Here is a 15,115-nt window from a genome sequence, read left to right on the forward strand (position 1 = left end):
ATTCAGAAGCCAGGTCTATTTCTAATCTGGGATTCCTGTTACTATCTATACCCATTAATCTTAGGTCAGAGTAGAGCAGCTTTTCTAGATGACTAAGAGTTGGCATTTTCCCTTAAACAGCACATTTATATTAAGGATCATCTAGAAAACAGTCCAAACAGAAAAGGAATGGTACATAAAAAAAAAAATGCATAAAAAAATGCATAAAGATCAAAACAAAGAGGCCACTAACAATCCCTTCTGTCCCTTCTCTTGTAAAGGCCACACGCTACAGTCTGTTCCATCGCCATTCCAGAACCCTGAAATAGATGCCATCCTTTCACGAGCTCACCCTCCCTGTTCAAAATTATTTTTAAATTCTACTCTCTACAATGACAGTTTTAGTATCTCTCTCTTTCCCACCAAAAATCGACATTAGGGTGGACTAAGAATCCAAACAGTTTTCCTTTTGAGTTACTTCTAACACCAAGAGTGGAATAAAGATGAGAGAAGGTACTTGATTCATATCAGTTGATGCATTATCCTCATTTATTCAAATAAAAGAAAATATACAACAGAGAAACTAAAATATAAACTCAGATACGCAGACAAAAGGTATAGTTAGTGTTTATAAGGTGATTTATGACACTTTGCACAGATAGCATATGTTGAATGTGCTGAGCTGAAATTCAAGAGAATAGGTCTTCATTAACTTATCAACTTGGTTTCAAGATAGTATTAAACAAAAACTAGCACCAAAGAGCATAGACAATTGCCCAAATATCAGCGTGCTAACAGTCATTAGTCCAAAAATGTGCAAAACCAATTGCTCAGACCAAAGACCAGGCTTTCTAGGCCTCCAAGATTCTAGGACAGAGACAAATGTGCCTCCTTAATAACAGAGAAAAAGAGGCCAAGACACTCTTCATAGAGATGAAATGGTAAAACTAAACCACATTCCATCATGGCTGTGGATATACAACTCATAGTTGGAATCTGATGAATAATATGCTGATAACCCATACAGTAGAATGTGTCCCATTTTATTCTGCTATTAAAATTGAGACTTTGTTGCTGGCAAATGTGAAGGAGTCAAGTAAAATCTGAATATTAGGGCAGGAATATTCCAAAGAAGTAAACATGTACCAAGTTGAAACACCAAAGGAATGATAGTAACTAAAAGTGCCATTTTTATGAGTATTATTTGGATCAGCAACATAATTTATAAGAACTGAATTAATTAATGCATTGATATGACTAGAGTAGAAAAGACCTTGGCTAGTGACGGAAGCAGTCAGGACATATTTTTGAATTCAGTCATGAGAAATTGAGAGGAAAGGTGAATGTTTTTCTCAAAAAGGAGTGGCCCAGTGTTAAAGAAAACACAAGCATTTAAAACTCTTTTATGGCTGAATGGAAATGGGGACTACAAGAGCAATAAGGGAGACTGGAAAATGGTTTATCCTGCAGTTCCTCTACCTACGAAAATAATTAACATTCAACTAAATGAAAATTATAATAGAGATCCAGACCCGTTCCGTTTAAATGAATGTGCTATAAAAAGGACAAACAATTGAAACAGTGAGAAATGTTATGAGGGAAAAGAGAGTCTAATTAAAGCATTTCTTTCCACCAATACACAGCACATGTTAAGAATTTCTAATAAAACTTGTTATTACACAGAATCAAATATGCCATGACATTATTATATGTCAGAATTAAAAGAAAAAAGTTTTTTACTTATGTTTTTGCTCATTAAGTAATCACTCATTTCTTTCATGACTACAATTTAACCATTATATATTCTTGAATGGAAGAAAGACTCATGGATAGGAGAAAGAGAGAGGGTTATATGGGAAGAACGCCAAGAGAAAAATCCCTCAGGGCATCTATGAGCACTCTCCAAGTTTCTCTCCTCAACCATTTTTTTTTTTTCTTGTTTTGCACACTATCCCACAGATCAACTACCAATATATACTTTTAGGCTAGAATTTCTATTCTGAGCCTCAGGCTCACGTATCTGACCCTCTACGACACAGATCTATGAGAAAGCTTTAAAGGAACTATGAAAGGAGAGGGCAGTACTTAGTTAGCATAAGTACCTACAGGGGTCATTAATAACCTTAGGCTTGAAAGGGAATAGAAGAAGAGATCCCTGGAACCAGCCTGTCATTCTGTGATGAGGGCTACCCGACGTAACCTTCGGTCTTCAGTAGAGGGATACGACGATCTGCAGTAACCTGGCAGGAGAGATGAGGTAAATAAATACCCTCATCTAACTCTCCCATCTTCTGATCATCTTCTGGTGACTCCCATTGGTTGAACCCGACTGGCAGCTAAAGGGGAAGAGAACCCATGGATACAGGCTATGTGGGTCAGCTTCCTGGGCACTCAGTGTGGCGAAAGAGTGGAGAATAAAGTATATCCGGCACACCTGCCTGTTCAAAAGTCTTCCAAGTTTTTTTCCTATAGTCTGGCTTTCCTATGTTATATGTAGTCGTATGAACCGATTTTTCACGGGGAGAAATAATCCGAAAGGAAATCCATTAAAAATGACGAGGAAAGTGTGCGAGGGCTACCCAAAAGAAATAAAATAAGCTGAATTAACAAGTGTGGAAGACAATATCCAAGTCCATGGGACCTTATGGAGAGACAGGCGACATGGAGCAAGAAGCTGGTGGAATTGTGAGCTGATTCCTTTCTTTTGACTCTAGAAGTATGATGTACAATAAGAAAAAGAAAGAATGGTGACAGCTTGAGATTTCCCACAAAGCTAACCATGTGTACCTGGTCATTTACTCAGACAACAGGTCACCAAATTTTAACAATGACATTGTGGGATTAAATGTGTGTGTGTGTGTGTGTGTGTGTGTGTGTGTGGAGAGAGAGAGAGAATGTAAACAATAGGAGAGATATATTGGCCTTGGATCATGTCCTCCTCCATTTGGGTAGCTCATCAAGGTGCCACTCACAATCTCTTGTTACTGCAAAGGAAGAACACAAAGTGTCAATTGATGTAAGTAGCTGAGCCCCGGAGGCTCTCCTCACATTAAAAAAGGCCACCGCCTGACCAAGATTCATTTCTTGTTACATACTTGACCAGTTCAGCTTTGGCCCAAGCTGCCCTGTTATCAACATAGTGTGGGGATGGACATGACACTGGATTGGAAAATGGCAGAATGTCTGTGCCTCTCTGAGGCAGTATCCTGCTTAGATAAGACTTCCTGCTTCCACGATCAGCTGGCAGTGTTGATGGACCCATGCCGAGGGGCAAGTAGGGTACAACCCTGAGCCAGCAGGCACTGTCTCTCTGATGCTGCCGGGACTTCCTCTGGGTTGCTTTGTCTGCCTGAAAAAAAAAAAGCCCCATTCTTTAGGATATGCAATGCCCGATCTGGCATAGATTAAAAATTTTGGTATGTATGTGTGTTTCTGCCACTGCCTATGAGTTCCCAGAGGGCAAGCATCATATCTGTGCTCTATATTTTCTCTGCCTGTCAGCTGAATGCCCATGACAGCTATTCAATGCACGTTTGTCGAATGAATTACCATTCCTCTGACATAATTAAATGTCCCATTTGATGTGAAATTTTTACTATATATGGATTCCTAAGGATAGGTAAAACAAATTAAACCACTCATATAACCAAGATATTGCGATCTTGGAGAATTCCAGAAGACAAGTGAACCAGAAAAGCTGTCTCTACAGTGAATCGCATGTTGTTAAGCTGTCGTAGAGGAGGATGCTAAGATGTCTCTGCAAGGTTCGTTGGTGAATACCACAAAGTCATTGGTTCTGCTACTGACAACTAACTGCGGAGAATGTCGGACACTTAGACACCTGGTCTCCGAAAATTCAAAAAAAAATTTAAAAGGAGCAAGTCTCCAAGAAGATGTCTGAGAAAGAGTTTTCTAGGCCATAAACTCTGGTCCTAATGAGCAGGGAATACTAGCCTAGAAGTCAGAAGATCAGAGCTTCAGGATTTAAGACCTTAAGTAGGCTGAACAAGGCCCCTGGCCTTGAATGCCTCTTCTGTAAAATGACAGGGTTGGATTATAAACTCTTCAATAATAGCTCAATTATAGCTCTATAAATAGCTCTATAAATCAATAAAGTGAATATGGAAATAACAGTAGTCAGAAGTAAGGAAGAGAAAATGCAAGGGAGGCAAGAGGAGAATTAAATTAAAATATTGCTTTTAAAGACGATTTTGCACTCTGTACTGATAGAACATGGCATAGTTACAGATACTATATTTTACACTGTCATATTAGAAAAAACAAAACAAAACTATTTGTCCTGCACCAAATATTGGAGATCGCTGGATGTCTTCAAACCTTCACTTGCGGGTTGTCTGATCTTTTCACCCTTCACACCCCCACGAGCCCTCCCATCTCCGTGTGCCCTTGTCGTGGAAACCAGCCCACCAACCATGGGATTTATCCCACAGGACACATGGTGGGACCAGCCAACGATCCACATTCTGATCCTGCCCACCCTGAGGATCTACGGTTTCAGTCCAAGGTTTAAGGGGCCAGGGAGCTGGATCTCGTGCGTCTGATAGGGGAGTCATCTGAGTTGCATACGAACAGCTCCAGGGACACTATTTGCCTCTCAATCTGAGAGCCACCGAGGAAAGAGCTAGAAGGAGAGAGGGGGTGGCAGAACTTGGGAAACCAAAAGCAGGAGAAAAGGCAAAGAATGCGAGACCACAGGATGCCATTTCAGTAGAAAAATACGATTTCCCTCTAGTTCAACTCAGCATATTGCTGAAGGAAAATGATTCGGTGCTTAAAATGATGAATGAGAGGGGTAGGAAGGATGGAGAGAATGAATGAATCGATAAATTAGTAAATCCACTAAATCATTGCACTTGCACAGTATTCTTCCATTCCGGATTTCAAGTTATTAGCTGGGGATATCATTAGGAAATGATAGAAAATCACTCCTGTCTTCTCATATGCCAACTCCCACTCTCTTTTCTCGTATGCAGTCAGGGGAGGAAGAAAGACGAACTATCGAGTGCGACATAAATACCATGAAACGTAAGCCGCAGTAATAAAACCTCCTAAATATGACCAGCCAGTCTCTCTAGAAAGTCACATGTTATTATTTTCTGCTCCAACTGTCATTCCTCTAAGGCCCAGCATCTATCTTACACGAGGTTTCAAATCCTATCTCCATCGACCCCCACCTTTTTCCAGACCGGGAGCTCTGTGCCAGTGGCTGCTTTACAACAGATACCATGCATCATCAGAATTGACAGGGTTCCCTCGGGATTGATGTGTCTGGCACACTTGGTTTCACTTCTGTTGGGAGAATAAAGCTCAAGTCACAAGAAGCATCCTAACTGGATAGTCCACATGGCCACATGCAGATGGCCTCCCTCAGGTGCCCCCTGTTGGAAGCTCAGTGGAAAGGAAGCCAGGACATAGTGTAAACGCACTGGGCTATTTCCATCCAAGTTCAAGCTCTTCTACCAATTTACTGAGTGACTCTGCACCTTACTTCACGGTCTTGATGTAGACTCAACATTTATAAAAGGAGAGAGTATTGATAGAAAAGGGCAACGACCCTAATGGAAAAATGAGCAAGAAAACATTAACGGACATTTCGCAGAAATATGACCGATGAACAAATAAAGGGATGCTCAGCCTTATTAGTAATCAGAGGAATGCCAGCGAAGACCACTGTGAGATACTATTTTTCTCCCACTAGATCGGCAACGACAAGGAAATGTTAAAATACCCAAGTGATGAAAAGAAAGTGAGCGGGTATGATCCCTTCCGCGTTGCTGGAAAAATTTTCCCTTATAGAAAATAATACGGTCTTCCCTTATAAAGGTGACTATTTCTACTTTCTGCACCTAGTCATTCCCCATAGTATAGGTTTATACTGTAGAAACACAATCGCTTTTAAAGTTAACAAATAAACGAGTCATCTACTTCCCTGTATTTGTAAGAATTTAACGGCATAAAAAAAGACTCATGAATGAAGAATTTACTATGTGTATGTATAATTTTACCCGTTTATTTCAGAATGCTTTTATAAACATCTCACTTGATCATTTAAAAAGTCAACTAGTGTTAGAAAAAATTGATGTTATTGCTTTTTTATAAAGAATCGGACTTAGAATTAATTGTCTTACCTAGAGTAAGTGTGGGTCCAGAGCTAGCTGTTTATTCTCAATTAGTACAAGAGAAAGAATCTTCTGACAGACTTGGATCTTTATTTTTGTACTAAGCACTGGCATTAATAACCTTGGAAGAATTATTTCACCTCTCTGAGTTTCTGTGTCTTCGTCTCTTAAAAAATGAGGATAATTATGTCTACATTCCAGAGATTCCAGAGATTTTATGAAGATTAAATGAGATAATTTATTTACAGTGAGATGAATATTCATTTCTGACTTCTTTACCTTCTGTAATACAGGCTATTTTGCAATGAGCCACAGACAATAAATGCCATCTTGCTGGGGACACCACCCACAGTCTCTGTATGACTAAGCACAGGCACATCTTTAAATCATTGTTCCAGTTGGCTAATGCTACCCTGCCACTTGTCCTTGATGTCCTTCATCACTGGACCAGATCACAGCCCCTCGGGGTCCTGCCCTCCTTCATCCCACCGTGGTTACCTTCCACAGCTTACCCTCCCTTCCCCTCCTGCTCTGATTTCTCTGTGCATCACTGTGACCTGACCTGCCTTTACTTCCTGTCCCACCACACGCTGCCTATCCACTGGAGAATGCTCATTTTCTCACTCTCTGTGTACCACAGGGCCTGTGGAGGGAGAATTTTCTCACTTTTTTTAATTGTTCAAACTCCTTCCAAGTAACAAAAACTTGAAACATTCTTGCCATTTAATTCTACCTCCTCTGCCACTTAGCCTAATCCATGCTTATCCATTGGCTTTTCCAGGAGAATTTGGCACTTGACTCATGATATTTTTCTGTACTTCTGATCCCACTAACCAGGTGATTTAAATGTCCACACAACGAACCCACTGAATGTCCTAGACTAGTATTTCTTTGACTTCAAACTCCATTTGCCCTCGCTTCCACTCAATTTCAGTGATCCACTCTCACTGGCACATGTTAGACCTTGTTATAGACCAGAATTATTTCTCCTTTGAAATCTTAAACTTTAATATTCTACTTTCTGACTCCAACTTAGCATTCTTGCTTGCCAGTTTTCTTAAATCTAATATACTATCTCCTTAAATGTAGAAAGACCCCTTATGAGACCGTCCTCCATTTTCCTTCCAGGTAATAATTTCTGTCTTAACCACATTTTCTCATTTCCATCCCATCTATACAATACTCTATAGCCAATTACCTGACCCATCGGTGGCCCTGGATCACTTGCTTCTTGCTCTCTTTCAAACCATTCTTGTGAACTATATACCATTCCAGTTGCTCCAGTGGCAGAGTTGGCTACTGCCTGTTGCTGCAGAAGATCACCCAGCCACGAAGACTGGAACCATGATTAAGACTAGACTCCAGCCTCCTCTGGGTCCTCCTTAGTCATCTCTCCATCCAAACTCCCTTGGTAGCTATTTCAAACCTTCACTACTCGACTTGCCCCAACTCTCACAATTGTGTCTCCTACATCATCGGGAAATAAGGCTATCGAGAGAGAACTCCCTAATCATCCACCCTTGCCACCTAGTGACTTCTCTCTAGTTGTATCCAATCTTTACTCCTTACTCTGTGGAAGGCAACCTCTTTTAGCTGCACTTAACCCCAGCACCAGATCCCAGCAACTCCAGCCTCCGCAAGGTCCTTAATCTCTTTTCCTTGATCTGTAAATTATCAATGATAATAATATTACTGAAAGAAATAATTTTTTCTTTCTTTTTTTTTTTAAAAAGCAGATCTTCTTAGCAGTGATCCATGACAGGAAGAACCCCCCGTCAGTTAACAGGTGCATGACGTAACTGATGATGCCTTCTGGGCACGAACCCAGGTCAGTAATGATAAAAGAGCTATAATCAGTTTTCCATGGAGAAGGCTTTGTTGTTACTTCAGGTGATAAAAATCCATAATAATCACTTTACTGCATGTCTACACTAACCTTTATTATAATCAAAGTAGAAAAAAACTCAAATACCTCATTTATTGTATCGTTTTTTCCTTCTGGCTATTTGTAACATTTCTGCTGTTCTAATACTCTCCATCCCTAGATCTTACAGAAATGGGAGAACTTAAAGTAAAAAGGACACACACATTTTTTTTTTTCTATATTTAATATCTGTCTCTTTGTATGTTTTTCCTTTCTCGGCCACCTCTGCATCTAGAAAAAAATCCTCATTCTAAACTGCTTTTAAAACTGCTAATTTCATGGTGTCCCAGATATTTGCTGGCCTTAGACATAAGCCAGGCTGAATCCTCCCTCGATCTGCTCAGACACATGGTTAAGTGTCCAATAAATGATTGCTGAAACATAATAGTTACTATTAGTAAATATGGGGAAACGTGTTCTTATTAATTGCCAGGAAGATTTTCCATACTGCACATCTGACTGATAACAAGTTCGAGGTTCTATTTTTACTTTCTCCTGAATCCTCCCTTTCCTTCCAGTTGACCTCTCTGTCTCACGCAGCCGTTCGCACACCACCTCCTGCACTTTCAGCCCTGTGCCTCTGTCCCTTGGGGCTTCTCCGTGCGTGCTTCTCTGCACCTGGGTGTCCACACCTATAGGTGACTCTGAGTGCACAGCCCACTCAGGGCCTGGCGGATGCACTGCTTCTCTACCAGCTTCCTTCAGTTTTTACTGACCGAGGCCTCTGTTTCCATGTAGAAAATCAATCTGGAGGTCATGCTGGTGCCTGTATTGCAGCCATGGTCAGTCAGCGCACATGTGCACACCTGAGAATTCTATTTGCCACAGAGCTGTTCGCTGTTTTCGCTTCGTTCTGCCTTTATGTTGGATAACCCCTTCTGTACATATATGTACACTCTCCCTGAAAGGAGTCCGTTAGCCAGTGTTTCGTGTGTATTTAGGAGGCAGGTTCTCTCTTTTTGTGGTATTTAGTTTGAGATGCTCTGTATATCTTGTGTTCTCCATAAGTGAGTATATGGACCATCTTAATTTCTATTCCCTTCTCCTGCTGAGTTCCCATGAGATCATTCAACGCTATCAATTTAAAACATGATCCCACCTTGAAGAGTTTGTTGGCTCCTGTCTCCATTTCTTGATGTCTGCAAGAACTCCTTTTACTCTTGCCCTAAAATGTTCCCAGATGTTGAAGAATCACTGATTCAGGAACAGACTTTTGGTCAATGAAATATTAGCCTGGCATCTGTTACCAGCCTAACAGGAACATTATGTATCAGAGATGCATAAATTAGCATAATTAAAAAATTCATATTATAATGCAAAATGCCTTAGGTTGCATTAGTAAAAGAAACAAAAATGAAAAATGAAAAATGCTATTCCAGTGACAGAAAGTCATGTTGCTATTGTGTACTTTGTTTTCAATTTTGGGGAGAAAACAGTAGTTGCAAGCTGAATCGTTTCCCCCAGAAATTAAAGAAACAAATCAGGCAGCTACGCTATATCAGGAATGGTTGAAGGCACAGATAGAATGAGAGGAGCACGCAGGAAGAGATAACGTCTAAGAGGTGATAGATTTATTCTCTACAGCACCGGAGGCAAGTTCAGTAATGGTTAGATGTCACCAAGAAACAGATGACGGCTAAAAATAAGTGAGATCCCTGACGATGGGCGTGCTCCTGTAAGGAGACGAGCCACACTGCAGAACAGGGAGTTTCTCCATCCTGGAGGCGTCCATGGAAAAGGCTAACTGGCTGTCTGGTCCACGAGCTGAAGACAGAGGCCCTGTGTAAGCTGGGCTTGGTGACCTCTAAGTCCCCTTCCAACCCTCAGAGGCTATGATTAAAATGGAAACGTGACTACATCATATTTCCTAGCATGGAATGAAGACTCTGACAGTAAGAGGTTAGATAATGATGTGAAGGACAAAGACAGATTTTTGAAGGGAGAGGGGGGAAAAAAAAGGAGAAGAAAAGAACGAAATTAAAAAAAAAAATGTCTCTGGTGCATTGTCCGTGGCCACCCTAGTGAGTGCCGGCAAACCAGCAAAGTATGAAAAAAATCAAAGAGGATAAAGAGATTGGGGAAAAACAAAATTATTTCTCGGCATTTCTCTTCACCAGGGAGGATGAAGAGCAAATGGCCTGCCCCGGGGTTATTCCTCCCTGACAGTGAAGGTGAGCCTCTGTCAAGGAGTGACGTATTAAATGAAGGGGTAAAGGGACGAGAGAACTAAAAATGCCAGACATCACAGGGAAACAAAGCGAGTTCCGAAAGAATGACAAGAGCAGCGCTCTGGGCCTCCCGACGGGAATGCGATTCATCTTTCAAAATAGGTACCTTGAAAACTGAGTCCTGCAGGAGGCCGTTTGTGTCTGGGTTTTAGTAATGGGACTGACACCAGCTCTCTGGGACCACTGACCAGAAGGCTTCCCGAGGGATGGAGAGCAGTGAGCTTCTGGAAGCTGCCAGGACACAAAAGCCGGCTTTTCCCCACTGCACAAAGCCAAGTTAAGAAACACTTGCTGTGCTTTGCTTGGATGGGGTGGGGGGTGGCCTTCTCACGGGAGTTTCCAGTTCTGTCAGAAGCTGGGGACCTTTAGTGAGATGGCAGTGGGTCCCAATAAGAGAAATACAGCAGACCTTAAATGCTGCGGTTTTTATTTCATTATTCTATTAGGTTAATGTGCGAAGAGCTACACAAGGTGTTCAAAGGAAAAACTACGAGGCTAGTCGGACTCCTTGTACCCCACTTCCTCTAGAGGCACACGATTCAACCTCTTAAGTCTGTACAGTATTTTCGATTCAATATTCCAACAAAACCTCACATGCATCAAAAAGTAAGATACAAAGATCCCTGTTAGGTCTGAGTGTACTTATCAGGCCAAGGTCACGCAGCTAGAAACGGGCAGAGCCAAGGTGCTAAATCTGGACCGTCCGACTCCAGAACCAGAACTGTCTAAACCAGGAATGTATTTTGACAACTATGCAGAATGATTCTCTACTACCAGGACACCTGTTCTTCTTTACATGGGGCTCAAAGTTAACAATGGCAAATTAATTAAAACAAAAACAAAAAGCACAAAAATCTGTGACTGTAACATGGCCCTTCACTCGACTTTGCTTAGAGTTACATTTATGTGTTTTCGGCAAACCAGTCTAGATAGAGTTACAGGTTCAGAGAAAACTATAGGAAGACAGTAATAACGGGTTGTAAAAAGACAAGACTTTCAAGCCATGAAAAAACATGGAAGAAACTGAAATGCGTATTGCTAAATGAAAGAAGCCAATCTGAAAAGGCTATATAGTTAGCGATTCCAACTATATGACATTCTAGAAAAGGCAAAACAGTGGAGACAGTGAAAAGATCTGTGGTTTCCAGGGGTGGGGGTGGAGGGATGGATGGAGAGGCAGACTAGAGAAGATTTTGGGGGCGGTGAAAATACTCTATATGCTACTATAATTGTGGACACGTGTCATTAATCATTTATCAAACCCACAGAATGTATGACAAGAGTGAACTGTAACATAAACTATGGACTTTTGGGTGTTTATGGTGTGTCAGGGCAGGTTCATCGGTTGTACCTAATGTACCACTGTTGAGGGGGATGCTGATACTGGGGGAGCCTCTGCACGTGAGGGGGGCCAGGGGGATGCGGGGAATTGTGGGAAATTTTTGTACCCTACTCTCAATTTTGCTGTGAACCTACAACTGCTCTGAAAAAAAAAAATTAATATGTTACAATTGGGGAGAAGAAAAAAGACAAACCTCTCTGAGTTGCATGGACGAAGCGTGTATGGAAAATCCACCATATTGTCTGGGACAAGGTACTTCGCTTTGTTTCAGTTACTGTCATCGTTTTGAATGTCTTCTTTGCAATAGCAAGATAGAGACCTAGGTATTCATCACCTTCTTCTCTTAAACAGATGTGGGTTCTTGATAAATCACATACATTTTCTGAGCTTCATTTTCCTCAGATGACATTGATGGGACAGGACTATATTATGTCTGAGGCATCTTTGGGTCATAGAAGTAAATGATTCTAGGTATTGGCTGCGACCAGGTCATGGAAGATTTTGAATGCCAAGTTAAGCTATCTGGAGTTTATCCTGTCTACCATGGAGGAAGTACTGAAGGGTTTTCAGCTGGAGGCTGATATAACAGTGGTAGTATTTTTGGAAGATTTAACCTCATAACAGGATGCAAGATAAATTGTACTAAAAAAAGCTTAGTGGTATGAAGTTCAGATAAGAGGTTAATGCAGAAAACCGGGGCCTGAACAGATAAGGGGATAAACAGGAGCCCTGTCCTGCAATCTTTATGTAGGACTGTATTATTAGCTGGGCAGGGTCAAACCCTGTTCTACTCGACAGTCCTTCAAATGTTAGGGGATAATATATTTCTATTTCAATATGTTTCTACCCTGCCTGTCCATGTCAAAATTCCTCAGTTGTATCATCTGATCCTCAAAGGAGCATTACTTAATGGGTAAAGGTATTTCAAAGTCAATCAAACATCTCTCACTTATTGGCTGTATTATATAACCTTTCTAATTCATGCTTTTTTTTCATACGCAATATGAAAATAATACTACCTTACCCTCGGGGTTTTCGAAAGGATTAAATACAAATGCTTTAAGTTTGTGGTTTGGAGTTTAATAAATGTTTGATAAATAGTGATGTATGCCACCCTTCTTGCCTCCTCTGGAAATATTCCAGACTGTAAGAGCCTTCCTTTGTCCATGATTCACAATTAATGGTGACCATAGTAATGGCTAATTGACTTTGTGCCAGGACCCATTCTGAGACTTCGGCTATGCTATGAAGCCTCCTAACAACTCTTTGTGCCATGCGCTGTTACAAACTCCATTTCAAAGCTGAAGAAAGTAAGGCACAAGACAATGAAGTACCTTTCTCAAAGTCACACAACTAGAAGACAGCCAGTCACAAACCAGGGTTTAACCAGGCGATCTGACTCCAGATTCCACACCCTCAGCCACTTGATGAGGTTTGCTCTTGAGGGACGGTCTGTCAGGAGAGCGGCACTGTTACCCGCTGCTTCTTCAGTCGTTCCCTAAGATCGTGTCCGTGGCTTTACAGCATCTGAATCACATCCCAAATCTACTGACTTTGTCATCAAATTAAGTGACTCTTTCTTACAAACTACTTTTTCCTGTTTGGCTTATTTTTGAAACTTAGTGTATAACACTGTCCTTAATATCTTAAATACGATCTAATTGGCTTGGGCTTATTATGTAAACCTAATGGTGTTGCTTAGATTTCTTATTCTACGTTGTAAAACTACTCTGTTCCGCTATCGTTATCCACGATACACTAAGCTGTTTTACTTTCCGGGCCTTATCTGAGGCCCTGATAAACATACCACAAAGCATAAGAACAGAGAGGAGAACACAACCCAGCTAGTGATCTGGTCCTAGACAAACACAGACACACACTTGCCATTCACTGGAAGTAACTGTATAACTGGCTATAAACTCATTCAAATAAATCCTCTTATATTTCACAATACTTCATTTTCATTGCGAGTGTAGGTCCTCCTGCGAAACTTCATCATATGCCAGTTTAAAATACACTAAAATGTGAGCATTATTTTTTCACTGTACCAGTTATGTCACCTTAATTCATTTAATTTAAATGAAACTCTGTCTCCTCACTTGAAAAATGTAGATGTAAGTCCTGCTCTAACTTATTTCGATTATTTTTTGACTCAGATTAAAGAACTAAAATTATTTACTTGATATTTCCAATCTCATAATTTTACTTTAAAGAAAAAAATGGTAGAACATTCACATAAACAACTTATAAAAAGACCTTCTGCATATTTAGTTCTCATTTAGTCTTCACAATCACCCATTAGTTGGGTACAGGAAATAATATTATTCTTTACCGATTAAAACCGAACAAATATTAAAGCTTAAAAGGTTACTTTCCCAAATCTACATACCTTAAAGGGGACACCACTAGGACTTGAGCTGAAGTCTGTTTAACTCAAGTACATACTATTATTAAAACCAGTAATGCCCTGAATGAAATTACAGGTTAAACAGACTCCACGCCTGCGTAAGCCCAGAAAGGGAAAGATAAAATGGGCATTCTTTCTAAAAGGAAACAGGACAACTTCTCTTAGAGGGGACAGTCTAGCAAGAGGACCTGGTGGCATTTCCTTTCTGCTGCTGCTTCTGCATGGGGACAAGTAGGCTGATGTCGACAGTGGCTAAATGGAGGTGAAATTAGGAGTGTGGAAAAAGACCAGGAAAGAAGCTCCCTAAACCACAATTGTCGTCTCCGGTAAATCTGCCTCTCAGAATTGGAATCATTTAGACATTGAACTGCTTCACAAGCGTTTTAATTTAATTTTATTATTTTTTTTAAGTTTCTGAAGCCATTAGCCAAGGGCCCAATAACAAGGCTACTCTGAAGGAGAAGTATGCCTCCGCGCGATGGACTATTCCAGAGCAACGTGTGGAGATAGTACTCAGATCCTGACAAGAAGAAGAAGCGAGCACCAATTCACCTAGCCCCATTCCACCTAGCTGGCTATTTTCCAACTCCAAATACACCTTTCATTCTCCTCTCGCCAAGAGTGAAGTCCAGTGATCCAGGTACATTCACAGCCCTGCCCACAACCACATTGATGCCTTCACACGGGCCGCCATGAATCCACCAGGCTCAGTTCCTCTTTATTTATGGGACAAACTCTCAATTAACAAACAACTACAGGAGACCCTCTCCCATTGCACTTCATGCAAGAAATATCATGACCGACCATGTCTCAGGTGATAAAAGACAACTTGGTCTCTATTTCCTTCCTAAGTGTTATGCAGTGGTCATGTTTGAGGTCAAAAGTGTGATTTCGAGACCTAATTCTTGATTTTTTTTTTAACTCAACTCATATATTTACATCAGTCAAAAGAAAATTCTTCATGCTTCTCTATTTAGATAAGTGCATAAGGCTCATTTTCTCATCAACTGACTTGAAAACCTAATTAGACGGGACCAGATGTGTTTAACACCAATGGATGTGGCAAGCAGTTGGTTTTTGACAATAACACAAATG

At 40.8% G+C, this 15,115-nt stretch overlaps 1 protein-coding gene across 3 annotated transcripts in view; it reads right to left on the reverse strand.

Annotated features, from left to right (window-relative positions):
• The window catches only part of CHRM2 (cholinergic receptor muscarinic 2), a 146,713-nt gene that overhangs the window by 43,178 nt on the left and 88,420 nt on the right, over positions 1 to 15,115 (reverse strand). Inside the window, exon 3 of one of the 3 annotated variants that reach the window (XM_039860555.1) lies at positions 2,086 to 2,219. The exons of the other annotated variants lie outside the window; for them this stretch is intronic. The gene's annotated coding sequence lies outside the window, so the exon portion shown is untranslated. The remainder of the gene's footprint in view (positions 1 to 2,085; positions 2,220 to 15,115) is intronic. 3 annotated transcript variants of the gene reach the window in all.

This window comes from Pteropus medius, unplaced genomic scaffold (assembly GCF_902729225.1).
Source record: "Pteropus medius unplaced genomic scaffold, Ma_sr-lr_union100, whole genome shotgun sequence".
Taxonomy (NCBI): domain Eukaryota; kingdom Metazoa; phylum Chordata; class Mammalia; order Chiroptera; family Pteropodidae; genus Pteropus; species Pteropus medius.